The sequence below is a fragment of the Oryx dammah genome, unplaced genomic scaffold (genome assembly GCF_014754425.2).
Source record: "Oryx dammah isolate SB20612 unplaced genomic scaffold, SCBI_Odam_1.1 HiC_scaffold_22, whole genome shotgun sequence".
Taxonomy (NCBI): Eukaryota; Metazoa; Chordata; class Mammalia; order Artiodactyla; family Bovidae; genus Oryx; species Oryx dammah.
In genome coordinates this window covers 35,214,448-35,237,614 of record NW_024070206.1, presented here as the reverse complement: position 1 = coordinate 35,237,614, position 23,167 = coordinate 35,214,448, and positions in this window count along the sequence as shown.

Here is a 23,167-nt window from a genome sequence, read left to right as displayed (position 1 = left end):
AATACATTTCATCATCAGATTCAGTTTTAATTGATCCCTTAGGGAGAATATGATAAGCAGTTATTTACCTGGCTGACATGAATACTATGGCAAATCATAGTTTTCACTATTCCCTCCACAGCTAACATTTCCTTTGTGTTCATTAATGGCTCCCAATTTCATTTACTTATTAGATTTTGTTGTTGATGTACAGCAAGCAATAATTCCTACACTGATGAATACTGAATTAAAATTGCTCAATTATCAAAGTTTTATTTTTTATGATATTTGTAAATGTCTGACTAGTTATGGCTGTAAGTAAAATGACTTTTGGATTTTGCACAGGTGAAGAGCTTTAGTGGGTTATTGCTGTACTGAAATACTTTGTGGTGTCATGTGGAAAATATTGGCATGTCTATCTGCAAGCAGAATAAGGACAGCAGCAGAAATTAGCAATCATGGGGTAAGTGATACTGATCAGTCCCACCTCTCTCACTACTTTTCTTTTCCCAGCTCACAGCTCAGACTATGAGATTTCTAGTGATAAAGCTGTTAAATGTTTTGAGATCTTCAGAGAAAGATAATTTATTGAATTAGTCCTATATGCTGTAAATTAATAGAAATATTTAATCTGAATTTAGTCTTTCTAGACATTCTTTAATCAGTGGAATTTCAAAAATGATATGAGACTCTGTCTGTATAGAAGCTTCTTTTTAGTTAGTCCTATGGGCTTCCCTTGTAGTTCAGCTGGTAAAGAATCTGCCTGCAAATCAGGAGACCTGAATTCTATCCCTTCGTTGGGAAGATCCCCTGGAGAAGGGAACACCTACTGACTCCAGTATTCTGGCCTGGAGAATTCCATGGACTATACAGTCCATGGGGTAGCAAAGTCAGACAGGACTGAGCGACTTTCACATATGGGCTTCCTAGGTAGCACTAGTAAAGAAGAACCCTCCTGCCAATGCAGGAGACTCCAGACACATGGGTTTGACCCCTGGGTCAAAAAGATCCCCTGGAGGAGGGCATAGCAACCTACTCCAGTATTCATGCCTGGAGAATCCTATGGACAGAGGAGCCTGGCAGGCTACACCCCATAGGGTCACAGTGAGGTGGACACAACTGAAGTGACTTAGCAGGGTACTTCCTTATACAAGGAAGCCCAAACCATTTCTATCTCACTGTTTCAGCAGAGTGTGCAGCTAAGCAAACAATTGATAAGATCAGGAATTTCATGTACTTACAGAAAAGAATAAGATTTCTTATTAGTAATAATAGCCTTTAATCTTTTAAGCAATAGTTTTTACAAAAACTCAATTTAACACCTGATTAAAGAGGGAAAAAAATATGTTCACATGTCAAGAAAAGAAAGTATGAGGTCTTTTTCAGAATCAGTATGTACAAAGTGTCTGGTTAACAGTGATATACAAATTTTTATGAACATCAAAAATGTGTGGTATTTATCAAAAATACCAAGTATTTGCAAAAAATAGACTGCTTGGCGAATATGTGCTAGGAGTGTACAGATAGAATGAGAAAAAAAGAGAAGTTCATTGATGTAAACTATAAATAAGAAGGCTCGGCAAAGGATATTTCATGAAAGAATCCAAGCCAATAAAAAGTATTTCTTTGTTATCTAGTGGAGAAATCCAGCTGGTGTATCATCACTGGGATCTTTGGGCAACTCTGGGACAAATAATATACTACAGGATAAAAATGTGAGGCATGAGAGACGGAGGGCTTCCCTGGTGGCTCAGATAGTAAAGAATCTGCCTGCAATGCAGGAGACCCAGGTTCTATCCCTGTAGGGAAGATCCCCTGGAGAAGGGAATGGCTATCCACTCCAGGATTCTTGCCTGGAGAATCCCATGGACAGAGGAGCTTGGCATGCTACAGGCATGGGGTCGCATAAATTTGGACACAACTGATCAGCTAACACTTTCATGGTAGACAGAAGTAAATCTTTGCCATATACTTTAGTTAGGAAAATATTACTATTAGGGAGATTCCCAAATCAGGTTTGTTCTAGGAAATGAGCACATTGGATATACAAGATCAAATAGCGGTCCACAGTCAGGGTGCTTTCACAAAGTTCATAAAGCAAATGTAGATTAATCACCAGGACCAGATGATATCCACTTGAGGGTTTTAAGGAGCTCTAGGATGTAACTGAGAAACAATTGGCCATGTGCAACCAATCATTACAAAGAAACACTGTGCCAGAAAACTATTTGTAAATTTAACTTTTTTAGAGGGTGTTTCAGGAACTATAGTCTGTGAATTTATTTTAGTAAGAGATAAAATAGTGCATCTAAAAAAGAACAGTCATTACCTACTTTCAAAATGTCTATTCTTTTTATTAAAAAAAGAGGTTCCAAAAGTCACTCATCTTTAAAATTACTCTCCATGAATTTTATATTGTTATATAAAATATATCTTTGCTTTTAAGTTGATTTGTAATACTAAATATATATATGTGTGCATGTGTGTGTATGCATCTCTCTCTCTCAACACACACATACATAGAATATATAAATATATACTGGGTCCTCAGCTATGCTTGGCAACTCTGTATATTTTCCTTATTAATGCACTTTCTAAATCTTCATAACCTCTTACTCTGCCTAATCTCAGTTGATATAATTCCTTCTTATTTTATGGAACAAAGAAAAGCAGTGAAAAAAGAATTTATATATTTTCTCATTAAATATTTGTAAGTATACATAATGTTATAATAAAATATGTATGTAAATTTATACATAAGTCTATAAAAGTAACATCAAATATATCTAATCTAATATAATAAAATAATCAATGATAATTTATAGATAAAAGATAATTCACAAATAAACTGCAATTTCTTGATATTGATGTCTGTGAATCTGGAGGAATGCTCAGAACCTGATGGTTACTGACTCAGAGTAAAATGTGGGGGTTCAAAAGTGAGCAAGAGCCAGCTTGGAAGAGATAAAAGTGAGACTTAAGTTCCATTCTAAATGCAGTAACTGCCAAATGCCATTCATTGGTCCACAAGCCAGTCATTAAGACAAACAAATGCTACCCTAAAGGCAAAAGGTGAATCAAGAACAAGGACTTATTTTTAGAATGGCATAGAAGTAAGTAAAACTTATATGATGAACATAAATATAAAAGGGCACCCGGAAACTATTTTCTATTACAAGTATTTTTTTAATCAATATTACCTTCCCAATTGTTTGAACCCTAATTCTCATTGCACATTTAACTAGCTTCTGCTTTTATTAATATGAATCTGATAGGCCATTCAGGATGAGTCTTTTTTGGAGATATTTTTTTTACTAAATCTCCCTATGTTGATTAATCTTTGTACCAAGAGACCAGGGAATTGAGGTACAGACTATTGGTACTCTACCAAGCATATTAAGCTAGATGATTATTATTTACTTGAAACAATATTGATTACATGATTCCAGGCCTTATGATAGGCATTAGAAAGTTAAGATGTACTCTTCAGTAGTATATGTACAATACAGCTGAGTATCTTTAAGAATTATATTCAAGAGTGTGTGTAAACTGCACAGAGCATTTTAAGGCACTAGTTACTATAAAAGCATGGCACTAGGTCAGAGGGGTTCAGGGGAGGTCCTTCTAGAAGAGATGATATTTGAATTAAGTCTTAAAGAATGAGCTGGATTCAGCTAAGGCAACACTTTGGAGAAGGTGGTAGGTAGACAGATGGAAGACAATCATAGATGCATGAAGCATAAAACTCCATCACCTTGGTAGGAAATTATAAGCAATTCAACATTATTAGTGGAAGAAAATGAAGACAGGGAGATATGGCAGGTGAAGCTGAGAATTAGGCAATAATTAGACCATCAAGGACATTAAAGGTCAAGTGACAGACTGTGGGCTTTAATCTTAAAGGTCGTGTTTGCATTCAAATTTCAGAAACATAGGAGTCAATGTGAAAAATAATGTGATGATAAGGGCAAAACAACAAATGAGAGGTTCATTGTCGTAGTCCAAACAAAAATGATAGGACAAGAACTATGGCAGATTGGCGGAATGAACATATGCAGATAGTTCTTGCTACCCTAGTCTAAGAGCTGAGATAGGAATTATTGACAGAGGAGAGGTTCAAGTGAGATTTTGAATAACTCTAAGTATATATTGACCTTGAGTTGCCTCTATACCATCTGAAAGATATATTCAGAAGGCACTAGGATATCATATTTAATGGTGAAAAGATCAGGATAGGGTGGGCCAACTCATCAATATGTCTAATCGCTGAACCCAGGGTAAATTTGGAGATTTGGTCAAGAGCCAAGGCACAGAGAGAAACATACTCTACTATGGGAATGGTTTCAGTGAAACTGAGCAGATATTGAGCAGAAAGTAGATAAAGAAATAAATAAAAAGTAAATGCTGGGACTGTTTTAAACTAGAGTGTGTTAATGGAAATTTTGAGGTACAGAAAGGCCAACAGATCAGGAGATGGTTATCACTGAAAATATAGTTTGTTACTCATGGTTCCTAAGAAGAGGGAACTCTCCTTTGATGAAGGATCAAATGGACCCATCCATCACAAGACATAAAGAGAGGGAGAAACATCAACAAGAGCCTTGCTGTGGTTTTGTGAGAAGGACTAGACAAGGGCAGGTAAGAAGTCTTAGGACTGGCTAAGTTTGAATAATTTCAATAACAGCCCAATAATTTCAGTGGGCTCTGGGGCATAGGGGCTGTCTTTGGCTGAAATTTGGCCCTGAGTGATTGGGGCAGGTAGATAATAATCCAGAGTGTAAGAGAATCTGATAGGGTTAATGCTTGGTGGTGTGGCCCCTGGATTGTTTGGTTTGTATGTGAAAGGTGTGCTCCCAGTCGGAGGACTCCTCACAAAAAAGGAGGTGATGAAGGAGGCAGAAGTCACAGCAAGGTGATTCAGGCACATTTTATCATGTTTTCTGGAACAAGGAGCTTGACTACAGAGGGGATGTTACAGTATGAAACATAACAGAAACGAGAAACATGCTTAAGATGAGGACCCAAGGCGTGAAGGAGAGGGAGGCTAGTTTCTAGAGAGGACTATATAAGAAGATTCATAGGTCAAAGAAACAGTTGCTGAAGGCCTGCTATATGCTAGGCATTGAGCTAGGTACCAAGGAGTAACTTCTGCAATTGATGAAGAGTACACTTCCAAGCATGAGAAGAATGGAGCACGTGTGCTTATTTCAGACTTTTTCTCTTAGTCTGTAGAAAAGGAAGTTGAAAAAGAATTCCCTCTACTTCCTTCTCTAACCATGGAAACATTTAGTTAGCATAGTTTTTAGTCTAGAATGGGACACAGCAGTTAATTAGAAACATGATGAAGTTGTTAACAAAGGTTGATACATTAAGAAAGGTTTCAGAGCTTCAAAAAGAAAAATTGATAGCCCTCGGATAAATTTGTTTATTCAGGTATTTAAATGATGTTCATCATTGCAGCATCTGGGAGTTTCACATCTCAAAAAAACATCATTGTTGAAAAGAGGTAATTTCAACAGCAGAAAGCAAAATAATTGAGCTGAATTGTGGCCTGCAGGGCTGAATGACCCCAAAATAACACAAACTTTGAATAATCACATAAAAGAAGAAGGTAAAAGAAATTAAGCAAAATAGGGAAACACTGAGTTTAATGTTCTTAACTGGTTACTAGTTTATAGCCCTGACAGATTATTTTCAAAGATTAATCTTGAATATTTTCAGGAAGGTCAGGCTGCTCAACTGAATGAAACAAGAAATTAGAATATCTGAGTTTATTTGAAGTTGTCTGTTGTCCTGTTATATATAAAGTTTCCTTGTGTCTGTATTACGGCATAGGATTTTCCTTAAAAGAGATTTATTTTTCCTAGAAAACACCTCTTAAGACTTTGCCATACTAATTGGCCAAGGAATACATCACCATTAATGGGAAATAAATTTGTTCAACTTTCCTTAAAGAACCAAGAGTAGAGGTTGCAACCAGATGACCTCCTAACTCTATACCTGTATTTTTTTTTTAGCTTGGTCAGTATAATTTTTTTAATATAAATTTTTTTCTTTAATGGAAAGTCTTTAGTTTGCCAGTTGCTAAAAAATCTTTCTCTTTATTGCTTTACAATAACACTTTTTTATGTACTTAAATATTACTGCCTCCACTTCTCCCCCTCCTGTGTCCCAATCACCCCTCCATCTCTACACATAGTCTAACTTAAACCGCAAAAGCAAACATTCAGGATTCTTCATAAACACCCCTAGTACATATGCATGTGTGCGTGCACGTGCGCACACACACACACACACACACACACACTTCCGCATATTGATCTTTCTGAGCACCTTCTCTTGGCTACTACAAATCTTACTTTTACTACACAATCAAGTTTAAGATGCAGTTCTCCATGATTCTTCTCCAATAATTTTGTCCCTAACTAAATTCATATTGTACTTACTTGTGCCATGCCATTTACTTTTTATTTTTCATTATACTTTATTCCTTCTCATTGTCTCTGTAGCTCTGTCCATGGGATTCTCCAGGCAAGAGAATGCTGGACTGGGTTGCCATTTCCTTCTCCAGATATACTATGTATATTGACTGTCAATTTCTAATTGATGAAATTACTCAATTATTTTAGTATGTTATGTGTGAAAAGTAGATGAAATGACAATTAATAGTCATCACAGTGTAGAAAATCCTGCAGTTTTCCTACCATTAATACTATTTATGTTAAAGTAATTTACTGACATAATCCTACCTGTAATAAATTGCTTGAGTGGAATACAAAAAAATAAAAATAAAAACAAACAAACAAAAAACCTTTAGACTTCAAAGGGCTTCCCTGATGGCTCAGACAGTCAAGAGTCTGCCCACAATGCAGGAGACCCAGGTTCAATCTCTGGGTCTGGAAGGTCCCCTGGAGAAGGAAATGGCAACCCACTCCAGTATTCTTGCCTGGAAAATCACATGAGCAGAGGTCCGTGGGGTCACAAAGAGTTGGAGATGACTGAGCCACTTCACTTTCTTAGGCTTCAAGGTCAAGAAACACACCTTTTATACTTTTAAAAAAGATGTATTTATTTATGGCTGCACAGGGTCTTTGTTGCTGCCTGTAGCCTTTCTATTCCAGCTGCAGAGAGTGGGCCTACTCTCCAGTTGCAGCATGCGGGCTTCTCATTACAGTGGTTTCTCTTGCTGTGGAGCACGGACTTTATGCAGTCGGGCTTCAGTAGTTGCAGCTCGTGGGCTCTAGCATGCAGGCTTAGGAGTTGTGGCACACAGGCTTAGCTGCCCTGAGGCATGTGGGATTCTCCCAGACCAGGGATTGAACCTGTGTCTCCTGCACTGGCAGGCAGATTCTCTACCACTGAGCCACCAGGAAGCCTTCCTTTATACTTTTTGATTTGGCAAAGTACAACAAATGTGATGATATCATAGGTTCTCAAATATTTGCTAAATGATGAATTAATGCAGCTTCTACATATGATTACTTTTTATTTTTCAAAAATATATATACTTCTAATAAGTTCCCTGGATAAATGCTAATGCAACAATTTTTGTCAATTACTTTCTACAGATTTCATTTCCTAAGTCTATAATATAGATCCTAAATGCAGTGATGTAAAATGGTTAAGTGCTTGATTTTCACCTACTGATGTTCATACTTATATTTTGCTTCACATTTTTACTTGCAGCTGCATAGACATGGGGATATCTGATAAAATGGCACTGTGTTGTGTGCTTAGTCACTCAGTCTTGTCTGACTCTTTGCAACTCCATGGACCATAGCCCTCCAGGCTCCCATGTTCATGCAGATTCTCCAGGCAAAAAAATAGAATTGCCATATGACCCAGCAATGCCACTGCTGGGCATACATACTGAGGAAACCAGAATTGAAAGAGACATGTATACCCCACTGTTCATCGCAACACTGTTTACAATAGCCAGGACATGGAAGCAACCTAGATGTCCATCGGCAGACGAATGGGTAAGAAAGCTGTGGTACATATACACAATGGGATATTATTCAGCTTTTAAAAAGAATGCATTTGAATCAGTTCTAATGAGGTGGATTAAACTGGAGCCTGTTATACAGAGTGAAGCAAGTCAGAAAGAAAAACACCAATACAGTATATTAATGCATATATATGGGATTTAGAAAGATGATAATGATGACCCTATATGCAAGACAGCAAAAGAGACACAGATGTAAAGAATAGACTTTTGGGCTCTGTGGGAGAAGGCGAGGGTGGGATGATTTGAGAGAACAGCATTGAAACATGTATATTATCATATGTGAAATATTGCCAGTCCAGGTTCAACGCATGACAGGGTCCTCAGGGCTGGTGCACTGGGATGACCCTGAGGGATGGGTTGGGGAGGGAGGTGGTTCAGGATGGGGAACACATGTATACCCATGGCTGATTCATGTCAATGTATGGCAAAACCACCACAATATTGTAAAGTAATTAGCCTCCAACTAAAATAAATTAATTAAAAAAAGAAAACTGGAGTGGGTTGCCATACTATTCTCCAGGGAATCTTACTAGCCCAGGGATCAAACCTGGGTCTCCCACATTGCAGGCAGATTCTTTACCATCTGAGCCACCAGAGAAGCCCAAGAATACTGGAGTGGGTAGCCTATCCCTTCTCCAGGGGATCTTCCCAACCCAGGAGTCGATCTGGCATCTCCTGCATTATTGGTGGATTCTTTACCATCTGAGCTACCAGGGAAGCCCAGTAAAATGGTATCTAACCTTAAATGACTGATTAAGTAACTTTTACCGGTTGTGAAATTAGGACTACTCAATGAAAGCTCCTTGAAGATCAAAATGCCTGAGTAGAGGCAAATCATTCTGGTTGACTTCCAAGAAGCAAGAATAGGATGTATGTTTCAGAAAACCCCCAAATCAGGACAATAAAATATATGTCAAAATGATCTCAGGAGGCAGAAGTGCCTTCATTTTCAGATGATTCTCTAATTTCAAAGAAACATTAAGATCATATATAAAAGTATTTGCTTCACCAACAGGTTCATTATTTATAACTTATACCTAGAAAATAGTCAAAGGAAAGGGTGTAGTACACTTACATGACCTCAGCCTTGAAATTTTCTTTTTTTAAATGCTGTAGGTTAAAAATTTTACGTTCCACCAAGGCCAATTGATTCCCCTTTCTTTTTATAAGCTGTAACAGCGAAGCACATTTCTGAGTGTGGAAACAGAACAAAATTTCTTCACTCATCTTTCATAATCTCTGCTTGATGCCAGGTAATGCCTGCTGTTTTTTCATGACTGGATTTGTAGATTCAGATATTTAAAATGGTTAATTCCTTTATCAAAAAATAAATCAATTTACTTGCTGCCACCAGGTTGCAATTAGGTCTCATTCACTACCACATGGTTGAAGTAGTCAATATTTAGGTGTGTTAAAGTTTTCAACCAAGGTGGAAGATACCAATTCATCATTGAAACACTGAGACTTAAACTGAATTAAACAAATACTCAAAACAAAGAAGCTACAAAAAAAAATTGATTTTGCTTTACAATGCTTAAAAAAAATAAATTCTAAAAATATGAAAGGCTCGTGTCAGTTATGTTGTGAAAACACCAGTATTTTGGATCAGTTGTAGAGAAAAAATGGAATGGTATCACTCGGTATACCATTCATCACTATGCTCTAGTCTATAAAATCTTGTTGGCCCATGGAAACAACTTGCATATGAAAAGGTATGTGATCTGGTGATTTTGATAGAAAAAGAAATTGAGAACCACAATAATAAAGTATACTTTAAATATTTTTCAGTGTAAACCCTTGTTTTACTTATAAACTCATCCAAACTATAATCTCAGGAGTTTTAAGATGATTTTACCATTTTTCCTCATTAAAAAAACAGAAACAACAGCAATAATAAAACTCTGAAGTAATGTTCACTAAATTTCATCTCTATTGCTGGTTAATGCTGTCTTGGTGGCAGAATGATTTATATTTCTTCTTTGTGCTTCTATTTGCCACACTTTATCATATTTGTTCTAGGTCTATTTTAATAAAATAAAATCACAGATAAAGCTAAAGCCACCTTTGTCCCTCATCCCAAATTCAACCCCTTTGTGCCTTCCCTGTACTAAAGCAATGATTAATACACATTGCTTACATTTCCAGTCTTTTGATTGTATGTGAGAGAGCAACATGTAATAGTACTTTATATGAGTTTTATTTAATTGTTGATCATACTGCTGTAATTTCTTTTTTTCATAGTTGTTTTGTTCTCTATTATATCAATATGAAAATGAGATGGTTAGATAGCATCAGCAACTCAATGGACATGAGCTTGAGCAAACTCTGGGAGACAGTGGAGGACAGGGGAACCTAGCGTGCAGTGTGCTGCAGTCCAAGGAGTCACAAAGAGTCAGACATGACTTAGCAACTGAACAACAACAACATATCAGTATATGCTAATGTAGTTAATTTCTTTTCTTCTATATATAGTATTTCACTGTACTTTTAATAACACTTTTCATTTATCTGTTAGTCTGTTGATGGACATACAAAGTTGTCTGCAATTATTTCTTGTTACAAAAGGAATTAAAATGGAAATTATCATGTGTATATTTTTGTGTACCTGTGCACCGATTTTTTAAAATAGGTAGACTAGAATGATTGGTTTAAAAGGAATTAATCCTAATCAATTTTTCTGTTAAATTATTGTAACATTTTATACTCCCATATAGGCTTCCCTGGTGGCTCAGTGGTGAGAAATCCACCAGCAATGCAGGAGAGGCAGGTTCGATCCCTGGGTCAGGAAGATCTCCTGGAGGAGGGCATGTCAAACCGCTCTAGTATTCTTGCCAGGAAAACCCCATGGAGAAAGAAATCTGGCAGGCTACAGTCCATGAGATCACAAAGAGTCGTACACAGACTGAGGCATCTGAGCACCCACACACATACTCCCTTATGTAACCTGTGACAGCTTTCCAAGACCCTTTTTAGTATATGATGTTATCAAACTTTAAAAATTTTTTGCCCATATAACTAAGAAATTTTATTTTCTTTTTAAGCTTGTACTTCTCCTATTGTTGAAAATGTTTTGGATAATTCTGTTATATTGGACTCAGGTTACTCTTCAGTGAATTGCTTATTATTGCATCTTATAATTTTTCCTACTAGGATGTATGTGTTATTAGTGAATTAAGAAATGCTATTGGATAATAATTATTTATCTGTTACAGAGTAGCATATATTGTTTTCTGGTCAATCCTAGCTTATCTTTTAACTTGATTTCTGGCAATGTTAGTCATGTAGCAGTTCATAGTTTTGATAGAGTCACATTCATCAACCTTTATTTTATAGGATGTGCTTATGTATTCGATCTAAAAGTTAATTCACTATTCTATATCAGACACATTCTCCTACAACTTTCTTGTAATATTTTAAAATTTCAGTGTTCCTACTGAGTTGTTTAATCCATCTGGAAATACTTCATATAATGTAAGATTTGTTGTTCACTCACTCAGTCGTGTCCGACTCTGTGACCCCAAGGACTGCAGCATGCCAGGCCTCCCTGTCCTTTACTATCTCCCAGAGTTTGCTCAAAATCATGTCCATTGAGTCAGTGATGCCATCCGACCATCTCATCCTCTGTCACCCTTTCTCCTCCTGCCTTCAATCTGTCCCAGAATCAGGGTCTTTTCTAATGAGTCTGTTTTTTGCATCAGGTGGCCGAAGTATTGGAGCTTCAGCTTCAGCGTCAATCCTTCCAGTGAATTTCAGGGTTGATCTCCTTTAGGATTAACTGGTTGTAAGATAAGAACCATTTTTTTTTCCTTTATGCAAAGAATATTATTGTAACATCACTTACTTATAGTTCTACTTTAGCCTGATGATTTGTAATGTCCCTCTACCAAGAGAACATGTTTTTCTGGGTCTAAGTTCTCCATTCTATGTATTGTCCATTTCTGATCTTGAATCACTATGAATCGTGCCATGTAGGGCCACCCAAGATGGACAGGTTATGATGGAGAGTTCTGACAAAACTCTGGAGAAGAGAATGGCAAACCACTTCAGCATTCTTGCTTTGAGAATCCCATGAACAGTATGAAAAGGCAAAAGGATATGACACAAAGATGAATCACAGTTATCATAAGTTGTGACATTTGGTAAGAAGGCTTCTGTTATTATTTTTAATTTTGCCCTAGAAATATTTTAGATATTTTTGTTGTATCCTCATTAAATTTAGGATCAGTTTGTTTAAGATCTAGAAGAAAAAATTTTTTTGAGATTTTCATTTTATTTATATTACACTGATTGATATATTTGGGACAGAATTAACTTAAGATATAAAGTTTTTCACTCATGAACTTATTATGCACTTTTATTTATTCAGAGCTTCTTTTATGCTTTTCAATAATTCATAATCTTTTATTTCATAAAGAACTTATATATATGTATACACTTATGTATATATATAGCAGCAATTTCCCACCTTAATATATTAGTTTATGCTGATATTGTAAATAGGGTATTTTAAATTATTGATATATATTTTTAGTTATTGCAGATTGTGATCTGAATACAATTTGCTGCATATTCTTATTGCTTCTAATGATTTACAGATTGTCTTAGGTTGTCCTATAGACAACCAGAGTCAGCAAATAAGTATGAGTTTGTTTTCCTTTAAAATATTTTTGCCTCTATTTCTGTTTTTCTGTCTTATTTAATTGGCTAGCCACAAGAATTTTAAGTTCACTGTAAAATAATTGGGATATAGAGGTCATCTTTATTTCTGTTCAGTCTTTTATTGAAATTTTTTAAAAGTGTGACTCATCTCTGGAATGTTTAAAGTGAAGTTTTTTTTAAATTTTTATTTTTACTTTAATTTGCTTTATAATACTGTATTTGTTTTGCCATACATTGACATGAATCAGCCACGGGTGTACATGAGTTCCCAACCCTGAACCCCCCTCCCACCTCCCACCCCATATCATCTCTCTGGATCATCCCCGTGCACCAGCCCCGAGCATCCTGTATCCTGCATCGAACATAGACTGGCGATTCGTTTCTTACATGATAGAATACATGTTTCAATGCCATTCTCCCAAATCATCCCACCCTCGCCCTCTCCCGCAGAGTCCAAAAGTCTGTTCTATACATCTGTGTCTCTTTTGCTGTCTCACATACAGGGTTATCATTACCATCTTTCTAAATTCCATATATATGTGTTAGTATACTGTATTGGTGTTTTTCTTTCTGGCTTACTTCACTCTGTATAATCGGCTCCAGTTTCATCCACCTCATTAGAACTGATTCAAATGTATTCTTTTTAATGGCTGAGTAATACTCCATTGTGTATATGTACCACAGCTTTCTTATCCATTCATCTGCCGATGGATATCTAGGTTGTTTCCATGTCCTGGCTATTATAAACAGTGCTGCAATGAACATAGGGGTACACGTGTCTCTTTCAATTCTGGTTTCCTCGGTGTGTATGCCCAGCAGTGGGATTTCTGGGTCATAAGGCAGTTCTATTTGCAATTTTTTAAGGAATCTCCACACTGTTCTCCATAGTGGCTGTACTAGTTTGCATTCCCACCAACAGTGTCAGAGGGTTCCCTTTTCTCCACACCCTCTCCAGCATTTACTGCTTGTAGACTTTTGGATCGCAGCCATTCTGACTGGTGTGAAATGGTACCTCATTGTGGTCTTGATTTGCATTTCTCTGATAATGAGTGATGTTAAGCATCTTTTCGTGTGTTTGTTAGCCATCTGTATCTTCTTTGGAGAAATGTCTATTTAGTTCTTTGGCCCATTTTTTGATTGGGTCGTTTATTTTTCTGAAATTGAGCTGCATAAGTTGCTTGTATATTTTTGAGATTAGTTGTTTGTCAGTTGCTTCATTTGCTATTATTTTCTCCCATTCCGAAGGCTGTCTTTTCACCTTGCTTATAGTTTCCTTTGTTGTGCAGAAGCTTTTAATTTTAATTAGATCCCATTTGTTTATTTTTGCTTTTATTTTCAGTATTCTGGGAGGTGGATCATAGAGGATCTGGCTGTGATTTATGTTGGAGAGTGTTTTGCCTATTTTCTCCTCTAGGACTTTTATAGTTTCCGGTCTTATGTTTAGATCTTTAATCCATTTTGACTTTATTTTTGTGTGTGGTGTTAGAAAGTGATCTAGTTTCATTCTTCACAAGTGGTTGGCCAGTTTTCCCAGCACCACTTGTTAAAGAGATTGTCTTTAATCCATTGTATATTCTTGCCTCCTTTGTCAAAGATAAGGTGTCCATAGGTGTGTGGATTTATCTCTGGGCTTTCTATTTTATTCCATTGATCTATATTTCTGTCTTTGTGCCAGTACCATACTGTCTTGATGACTGTGGCTTTGTAGTAGAGCCTGAAGTCAGGGAGGTTGATTCCTCCAGTTCCATTCTTTCTCAAGATTGCTTTGGCTATTCGAGGTTTTTTGTATTTCCATACAAATTTTGAAATTATTTGTTCTATCTCTGTGAAAAATACCGCTGGTTGTTTGATAGGGAGTGCATTGAATCTGTAGATTGCTTTGGGTAGTATACTCATTTTCACTATATTGATTCTTCCAATCCATGAACATGGTATATTTCTCCATCTATTAGTGTCCTCTTTGATTTCTTTCATCAATTTTTTATAATTTTCTATATGTAGGTCTTTAGTTTCAAAGTTTTAGTATATAAAATTCATTAGGTTAAAGGAATTTCTTTACATGTGTAGTTTGATGAGAATTTAGAAGATGAATTAATTGTTAATTCTGTCAAAAGTCATGTACTTCTCAAGATAATATTTTCCATCAACAACCTGACAAAAAAGAACTTATACTGATAGTATTTTCTAATGCTAGAATATTGTTGTTCTCCTTCAGTAAACTTAGTAATATATTAACTTGATGAAGATGAAATCAGTTTAAAAATTTTATTTAGTTATCTCAGTCTATACATTCAAATGTAACATTACTCTTTGTCTCTTTTCTTCTTCCCTCCTTTTGTGCAGTCAATGAAAGCATAAAAAATAATTTGCATGGCCTACCTCATATTTTTACACCTAAAAAAACCATTTTTACAAGATGGGCAGTCTCTGTTCTTTAAAATTTAATAAATCTGCAAATTGTGTAGCCTAGCTATATTTTAGTAACATTATATTGTTAATGATTTAATTGCTCTAATGTGCAAGTTTCTTTTTATTTTCAACACTGCTTTATTGATTTGTGTTTCTAAACATATTACATTTTTAGTTGACCCCAAACTGTTGATACTTACATAAATCAATGATTTAAAAAAAATCTGTATGATACTATGTTCCCACTAAACTATCTTGTGACTACAGCTACATTTCATCTTCTTAAAATTTTTTTTTAAGTTTCTGCTTGAATATGGAAATAATGGAAATAAAGTAGATAACATTACTCTAATCTCCTATCCAAACTAACTAAAAGTCTGTTGAAATACTGTTACAAAATACATGAGTAATTAAAATTTCATTGTAGAAATAAAAACTTTCTTATTCCTAAATTAGCTTACTTCCTGCCAAAGGTTACTCCCCATATATTATTCATGATTTCATTTTAAATATGACATATTTTTCTATAAAGGTCAAATACAGTGGTATTTTCCTATAAACCTATTCCTGTAAACAAAATTCTAATGGGATTTAAGAAGATCTGCTTTTGTCTGCATTTAAGCTTTATAAATTATAAATACTGGAGTGGGTTGCCATGCCCTCCCTCCTCCCCCACCCAGGGATGGAACCTTTGCTTCTTAGTGTCTCCTGCCCTGACAGGTGGGTTGTGCCATTTGGGAAGGCCCTATTGACTTATAGTGACCCATTAAAAATGAAATGGCAGCCCACTCCAGTATTCCTGTCTGAAGAACCCCATGGACAGAGGAGCCTGGTGGGCTACAGTCCCTAGGGTCGCGGAGAGTCCTATATGACCTAGCACGCATGCACTCCTTGTGGCATGTGGGATCTTAGTTCCCCCACCCAGGATCAAACCCTGGGCCCTCTGTAGTAGAAGCTCAGAGTTTTAACCACTGGATCACCAGGAAGTCCTGCTGGTCCAGTGATTGCCTGTGGGTAACACAGACAATTGGCATGGACCTGCTGCCATCCTTTCTGTGGGGACTCCAGTTCTGGAGCTGCCACTTCTGCAGCAAAACAGCAGCCAGTTTCTTTTAATCACCATGGTATCAGCCTTAAGAAAGATGGTGTGGTGCCCCTACAACTGGTTTTTATTAGTGGAAGGCAGAGCATCCTGGAAGCTGATAAAGAATCTGCCTGCAGTGCAGGAGACCTCAATTCAATTCCTGGGTTGGGAAGATCCCCTGGAGAAAGGATAGGCTACCCATTTCAGTATTCTTGGCTTTCCCTGGTGGCTCAGATGGTAAAGAATCTGCCCACAATGCAGGAGACCTGGGTTTGATCCCTGGTTTGCGAAGATTCCCTGGAGGAGGGCATGGAAACCCACTTCAGTATTCTTGCCTGGAGAATTCCCATGGACAGAGGAGCCTGGCAGGCTGCAGTCCATGGGGTTGCAGAGAGTCAGACATGACTGAGTGACTAAGCACACAAAATGTTAACAGATACTCCATCTATCACCTTCTTTTTCTGGCAAACTTTAATGAATCATCTGAACATTTCCACCTAGTTTAATTGCCTGAAGATTTTCTTTCTCCCTTTTATTTTTGTTTCCTTTTTTTTTTTTCCTCTGAATACTCCTGATCTTTTCCCCTTTATTTAATCTCATCCGTGGGACTTGAACTGGTAGAGTCCCCAAAGCCTGCTTTATATCATTGTGCTCATAGTACCGACTGCTGTAATAAGAGTGAATGGATCATTGACGAGCCCATGAGACTTCACTGAGCACAGTCACATAGGCTTTTAATGAAAGTAACAGTATAGCAGGTAAACACAGAGGTGCAACAAATTCCAGACACAACTCCCAGGGTCCTTTCTCAGTTGCCTGGGATGCTTTATCTTAAAATCGTTAACCAACAAGATACATGAAAAGATACCTTTTTCTCAAGGAAGTCAAGGTATAAATTTATACCTTATATAGAAGGTCTTTTGTGCCCCATTGGTCATAAAACCAAACTAGGAAACTGTTTAAACCAGGTTTGAGTGATCAGTTTATATATTTTCAGTAAATAACATAGACAGATTAGCACAGAGTGACTTTAAGGGAGTTTTTGACTTTATACAACACATTTAAAATCATGAGCTAGTACATTTTATCCCTGCTTTGGACAAGAGTTGGTAGCAGACTTCTGGAGTTTCTAGGAATAACACAGTTCCATATCAGAGACCAACCACAAGTTAACCCTATCTTTATACAGATTTGCAATTTCAGTTATCTCTTTCTTATTTCATTAAAAAATACTTGTTGCTCAGTTGCTAAGTCATGTCCAACTCTTTGGGATCTCATGGACTGTAGCATGCCAGGCTTCTCTGTCCTCCACTGTCTCCTTGAGTGAAATAAAACTCCTGGCCTATATGACTGATTTTTGGAATGATTTTTAGGCTTACTTTAAGAACTAGAAATTGTTCTACTTTATCATAAATGTTCTTTGTATGCTTGAGAAAGATATTAACTATAATTTCTATAATTATTATATAGACATAAGTCTTTTAAACCAATCTGTCAATCAAGTTTATCAGATCTTTCAAAACATTATTCTGTGTCCTTATTTGTTCACTTTACTGTCAATTAGTGGAAGAAGAATGTTAGAGGAATGCTTGATTTGTTCATCTATAAATGTAACACTGTCAGTTATTTCCCTTATATATTTGAGAATAGGTTATTATGGTCAACCAGGATATAGAGTTTTATATAATCCTGGTGAATTTAGGATTCTTTTCCTATGCCATTACTATTTTCCCCTAATGTATATTTTATAAGATGTCACCATCAGTGAACTTTAGATCATTTCTCTCCTAATGTCTTTATTCTATTAAAAATATTTATTTTCAACATTTTTATGGTTTTACATTTTTTATTTTTGTAAAATTATAAGCTATACCATTTAAGAGTAAATATTAGAATATCTGTCTTTTAGTTGGCAACTTACATGACTTTATACATTTATTTGAATCCTTTCCCTATCTTATATTCTGTTTTTTATTTATTGTGATTTTTTTCTCTGCTTCCTTTAACTTTCTTTTATCCCAGTCCTTTTAATTAGAAAATGTATTTCCTTTATTGTTTGGAAGCTATCTTTTAGTGCTCATTCATTTAAAAAATTTTTTATATTTAAAATTTAAAAAATTTATAATGTTGTATTGATTTTTGCCCTACAGTAACACAAATTAGCCAAATTATACACATATTATAATTATACATCTCCTCCCTCTCTAGTTTCCCTCCCTTTCTCCCATCCCATCCCTCCAAGTCATCACAGAGCACCAGTCTGGCCTCCCTGTGCTACATCAGCTATCAATCTTACCTGATAGTATACATATGTTGATGCTACTTTCTCCGTTCATCCCATCATTCTCTCCATCACTGTGTCCACAAATCCATTCTCTAACTCTGCATCTCCATTCCTTCCCTGCAAATAGTTCATCAATATCATTTCTCTAGATTCCATACATATACATGAACATACTGCATCTGTTTTCTTAAGTATGAATTTTTTAAAAAGTCAAAATATATACCTTCCAACATCTGCTGGATCATGGAAAAAGCAAGAGAGTTCCAGAAAATCATCTACTTCTGCTTTATTGACTATGCCAAAGCCTTTGATTGTGTGGATCACAATAAACTGTGGAAAATTCTTCAAGAGATGGGAATACCAGACCACCTGACCTACCTCTTGAGAAATCTGTATGCAGGTCAGGAAGCAACAGTTAGAACTGGACATGGAACAACAGACTGGTTCCAAATAGGAAAAGGAGTACGTCAAGGCTGTATATTGTTACCCTGCTTATTTAACTTCTATGCAGAGTACATCATGAGAAAAGCTGGACTGGAAGAAACACAAGCTGGAATCAAGATTGCCGGGAGAAATATCAGTAAACTCAGATATGCAGATGACACCACCCTTATGGCAGAAAATGAAGAGGAACTAAAAAGCCTCTTGATGAAAGTGAAAAGAGGAGAGTGAAAAAGTTGGCTTAAAGCTCAACATTCAGAAAACGAAGATCATGGCATCTGGTCCCATCACTTCATGGGAAATAGATGGGGAAACAGTGGAAACAGTATCAGACTTTATTTTTGAGGGCTCCAAAATCACCGCAGATGGTGATTTCAGCCATGAAATTAAAAGACACTTACTCCTTGAAAGAAACGTTATGACCCACCTAGATAGTATATTCAAAAGCAGAGACATTACTTTGCCAACTAAGGTCCGTCTAGTCAAGGCTATGGTTTTTCCAGTGGTCGTGTATGGATGTGAGGGTTGGACTGTGAAGAAGGCAGAGCACCAAAGAATTGATGTTTTTGAACTGTGGTATTGGAGAAGACTCTTGAGAGTCCTTTGGACTGCAAGGGGATCCAACCAGTCCATTCTGAAGGAGATCAGCCCTGGGATTTCTTTGGAAGGAATGATGCTAAAGCTGAAACTCCAGTACTTTGGCCACCTCATGCGAAGAGTTGACTCATTGGAAAAGACTCTGATACTGGGAGGGATTGGGGGCAGGTGGAGAAGGGGACAACAGAGGATGAGATGGCTGGATGGCATCCCTGACTCGATGGACATGGGTCTGAGTGAACTCCGGGAGTTGGTGATGGACAGGGAGGCCTGGCATGCTGAGATTCATGGGGTCGCCAAGAGTCGGACACGACTGAGCGACTGAACTGAACTGAACTGAACCGATAACTTCCAAGACCACTTAGTTTGAGCATCACATCTCGTTTTAAAAGCTGACTTATGGAGCTATTTCCCAAGGAGAAGGATGTGCCATCAGCTGGAAGGATCTCTCCTTTTAGTGGTTGTATCAATCAGTTCAGTCACTCAGTCATGTCTGATTCTTTGCAACCCCATGGACCACAGCACGCCAGGCCTCCCTGTCCATCACCAACTCCCAGAGTTTGCTCAAACTCATGTCCATTGAGTTGGTGATGCCATCTGACCATCTCATCCTCTGTCGTCCCCTTCTCCTCCAGCCTACAATCTTTCCCAGCATCAGGGTCTTTTCCAGTGAGTCAAAATATTGGAGTTTCAGCTTGAACATCAGTCCTTCCAATGAACACTCAGGACTGATCTCCTTTAGGATGGACTGGTTGGATCTCGTTGCAATCCAAGGGACTCTCAAGAGTCTTCTCCAATACCACAGTTCAAAACCATCAATTCTTTGGCACTCAGCTTTCTTTATAGTCCAACTCTCACATTCATACATGACCACTTGAAAAACTATAGCCTTGATTAGATAGACCTTTGATGGTAAAGTAATGTCTCTGCTTTTTAATATGCTTTCTAGGTTGTTCATAACTTTCCTTCCAAGGAGTAAGCATCTTTTAATTTCATGGCTGCGGTCACCATCTGCAGTGATTTTGGAGCCCCCCAAAATAAAGTCAGCCACTGTTTCCACTGTTTCCCCAGCTATTTGCCATGAAATGATGGGACCAGATGCTATGGTCTTAGTTTTCTGAATGTTGAGCTTTAAGCTAAAACTTTTTCACTCTCCTCTTTCACTTTCATCAAGAGGCTCTTTAGTTCCTCTTCACTTTCTGCCATAAGGGTGGTGTCATCTGCATATCTGAGGTTATTGATATTTCTCCTGGCAATCTTGATTCTAGCTTGTGTTTCATCCAGCCCAGCATTTCTCATGATGTACTCTGTATGTAAGTTAAATAAGCAGGGTGACAATATACAGCCTTTATGTACTCCTTTTCCTATTTAGAACCAGTCTGTTGTTAAATGTCCAGTTCTAACTGTTGCTTCCTGACCTGCATACAGGATTCTCAAGAGGCTGGTCAGGTGGTTTGGCATTCGCATCTCTTTCAGAATTTTCCACAGTTTATTGTGATCCACACAGTCAAAGGCTTTGGCATAGTCAATAAAGCAGAAATAGATGTTTTTCTGGAATTCTCTTGCTTTTTCGATGATCAAACAGGTGTTGGCAATTTGATCTCTGGTTCCTCTGACTTTTCTAAATCAGCTTGAACATCTGGAAATTCATGTTTCGTGTATTGGTGAAGCCTGGCTTGGAGAATTTTGAGCATTACTTTACTAGTGTGCGAGATGAGTGCAATTGTGCGGTAGTTTGAGCATTCTTTTGCATTGCCTTTCTTTGGGATTGGAATGAAAACTGACTTTTTCTTGTCCTGTGGCCATGGCTGAGTTTTCCAAATTTGATGACAATTTGAGTGCAGTACTTTCACAGCATCATCTTTTAGCATTTGAAATAGCTCAACTGGAATTCTGTCACCTCCACTAGCTTTGTTTGTAGTGATGCTTCCTAAGGCCGACTTGACTTCACCTTCCAGGATGTCTGGCTCTAGGTGAGTGATCACACCATCGTCGTTATCTGGGTCATGAAGATCTTTTTTGTAAAGTTCTTCTGTGTATTTTTGCCACCTCTTCTTAATATCTTTTGCTTCTGTTAGGTCCATAACATTTCTGTCCTTTATTGAGCTCATCTTTACATGAACTGTTCCTTTGGTATCTCTAATTTTCTTGAAAAGATCTCAAGTTTCCCATTCTGTTGTTTTCCTCTATTTATTTGCACTGATCATTGAGGAAAGATTTCTTATTTCTCCTTGATATTCTTTGGAACTCTGCATTCAAATGGGTACATCTTTCCTTTTCTCCTTTGGTTTTTGCTTCTCTTCTTTTCACAGTGGTTGTAAGATCCAACACTATTCCCTTTAATCTTCAGTGAATATTTCATAAGATCACACTTGTGTTAGATGTGAAGATAAAATCTCATATTAATAACTGCTCTTTGTTATATAGCCAGCCTTTGAAGTCACTGTGTCATTACCTGCTGAATACTGTGATGTGTCTTATATCATTGCACTTGTGCCTTCATTTTACAAAAGAATGTGCCTTCCTTTTCTCCTCTATCAGCCCTCTTATAGTCCCTGAGATGATATATAACTTCCAGTGCAATAGAAATTCTTTTCAAATTTTTCCACTTTCAGACATTGTTGTCTATAATAGGTGAAAATGTATTTTTTTAAATGTGGAAATAAACTCTTTATGCCAAGATGCTAACATTACCTTCTAGGCAGTGGCCATATTGCTTCATTTCATTGATTTGTTTATTCCTTGTAACATACTGAATTATGATACATACGGTGATGGGGCTACAGCAGTGTTTTAACAGCCAAATGTATTCAATATGGGCCATTTAGGGGACAAAACGAAAATGAGAACCTATAAGCAGAAATTTGTGCTTTAATAATCAAAATGTGAATGGACTATATCTAAAGATAGATTCTAATCAACCAAAAAATACACAATGCTAACAGTTATAATGCTAACAGTTAAAATCTCAGTTTTGAAACTAGAACTTTTAAAATAATCATATTTGTCAGTAATGCACTCAGAATCATTTTTATTTTAAATAGATGAATTTTTTTTTGCACTGTTGTGTTTCATTCAATAAATGGTTACTATTTTCACTTGAATACATTTTCTAAGAAAAATCAGAATTGAATTTTTTAACTAAAATGTAACTCAAAGGCTAACATTCTTTTTTTTTAAACATTCAAGTATTACTAATTTATTTTGTGACACATTCTATTTATTTTTGCTCTTGAGGATTACTTAGTTTTTCCTCAGTGGTCTATAAACCTGAAATTTTGCAAATATCCTCTCTACCTGGTGTTTTTAAATCAGAATTTCTCACTTTTTTTTCAATATTTGGGAGAGTTTATGTTTCTTCCATTTTTTCAGGAGGGTGTTGACACATTGTATTTTGTTCATTATATTGCCTGAGAATTTAAGTTTCATACTTATTTCTACGTTTGTATTTGGAATCTCAATTTTATTATTGAATAATCTCACCAGCCGATTTTTTGAATTACAGGTTTACTCAGGAGAGGGTCAACTGATTTTACTATTCTCAACTGGGAATTTTTTAACTTGGTGTGTGCTAAGTCACTTCAGTCATGTCCAACTCTGCGATCCTATGGACTGTAGCCTGCCATGCTCCTCTGTCCATGGGATTTCCCAGGCAAGAATACTGGAGTAGGTTGCCATTTCCTTCTCCAGTAGATCTTCCTGACCC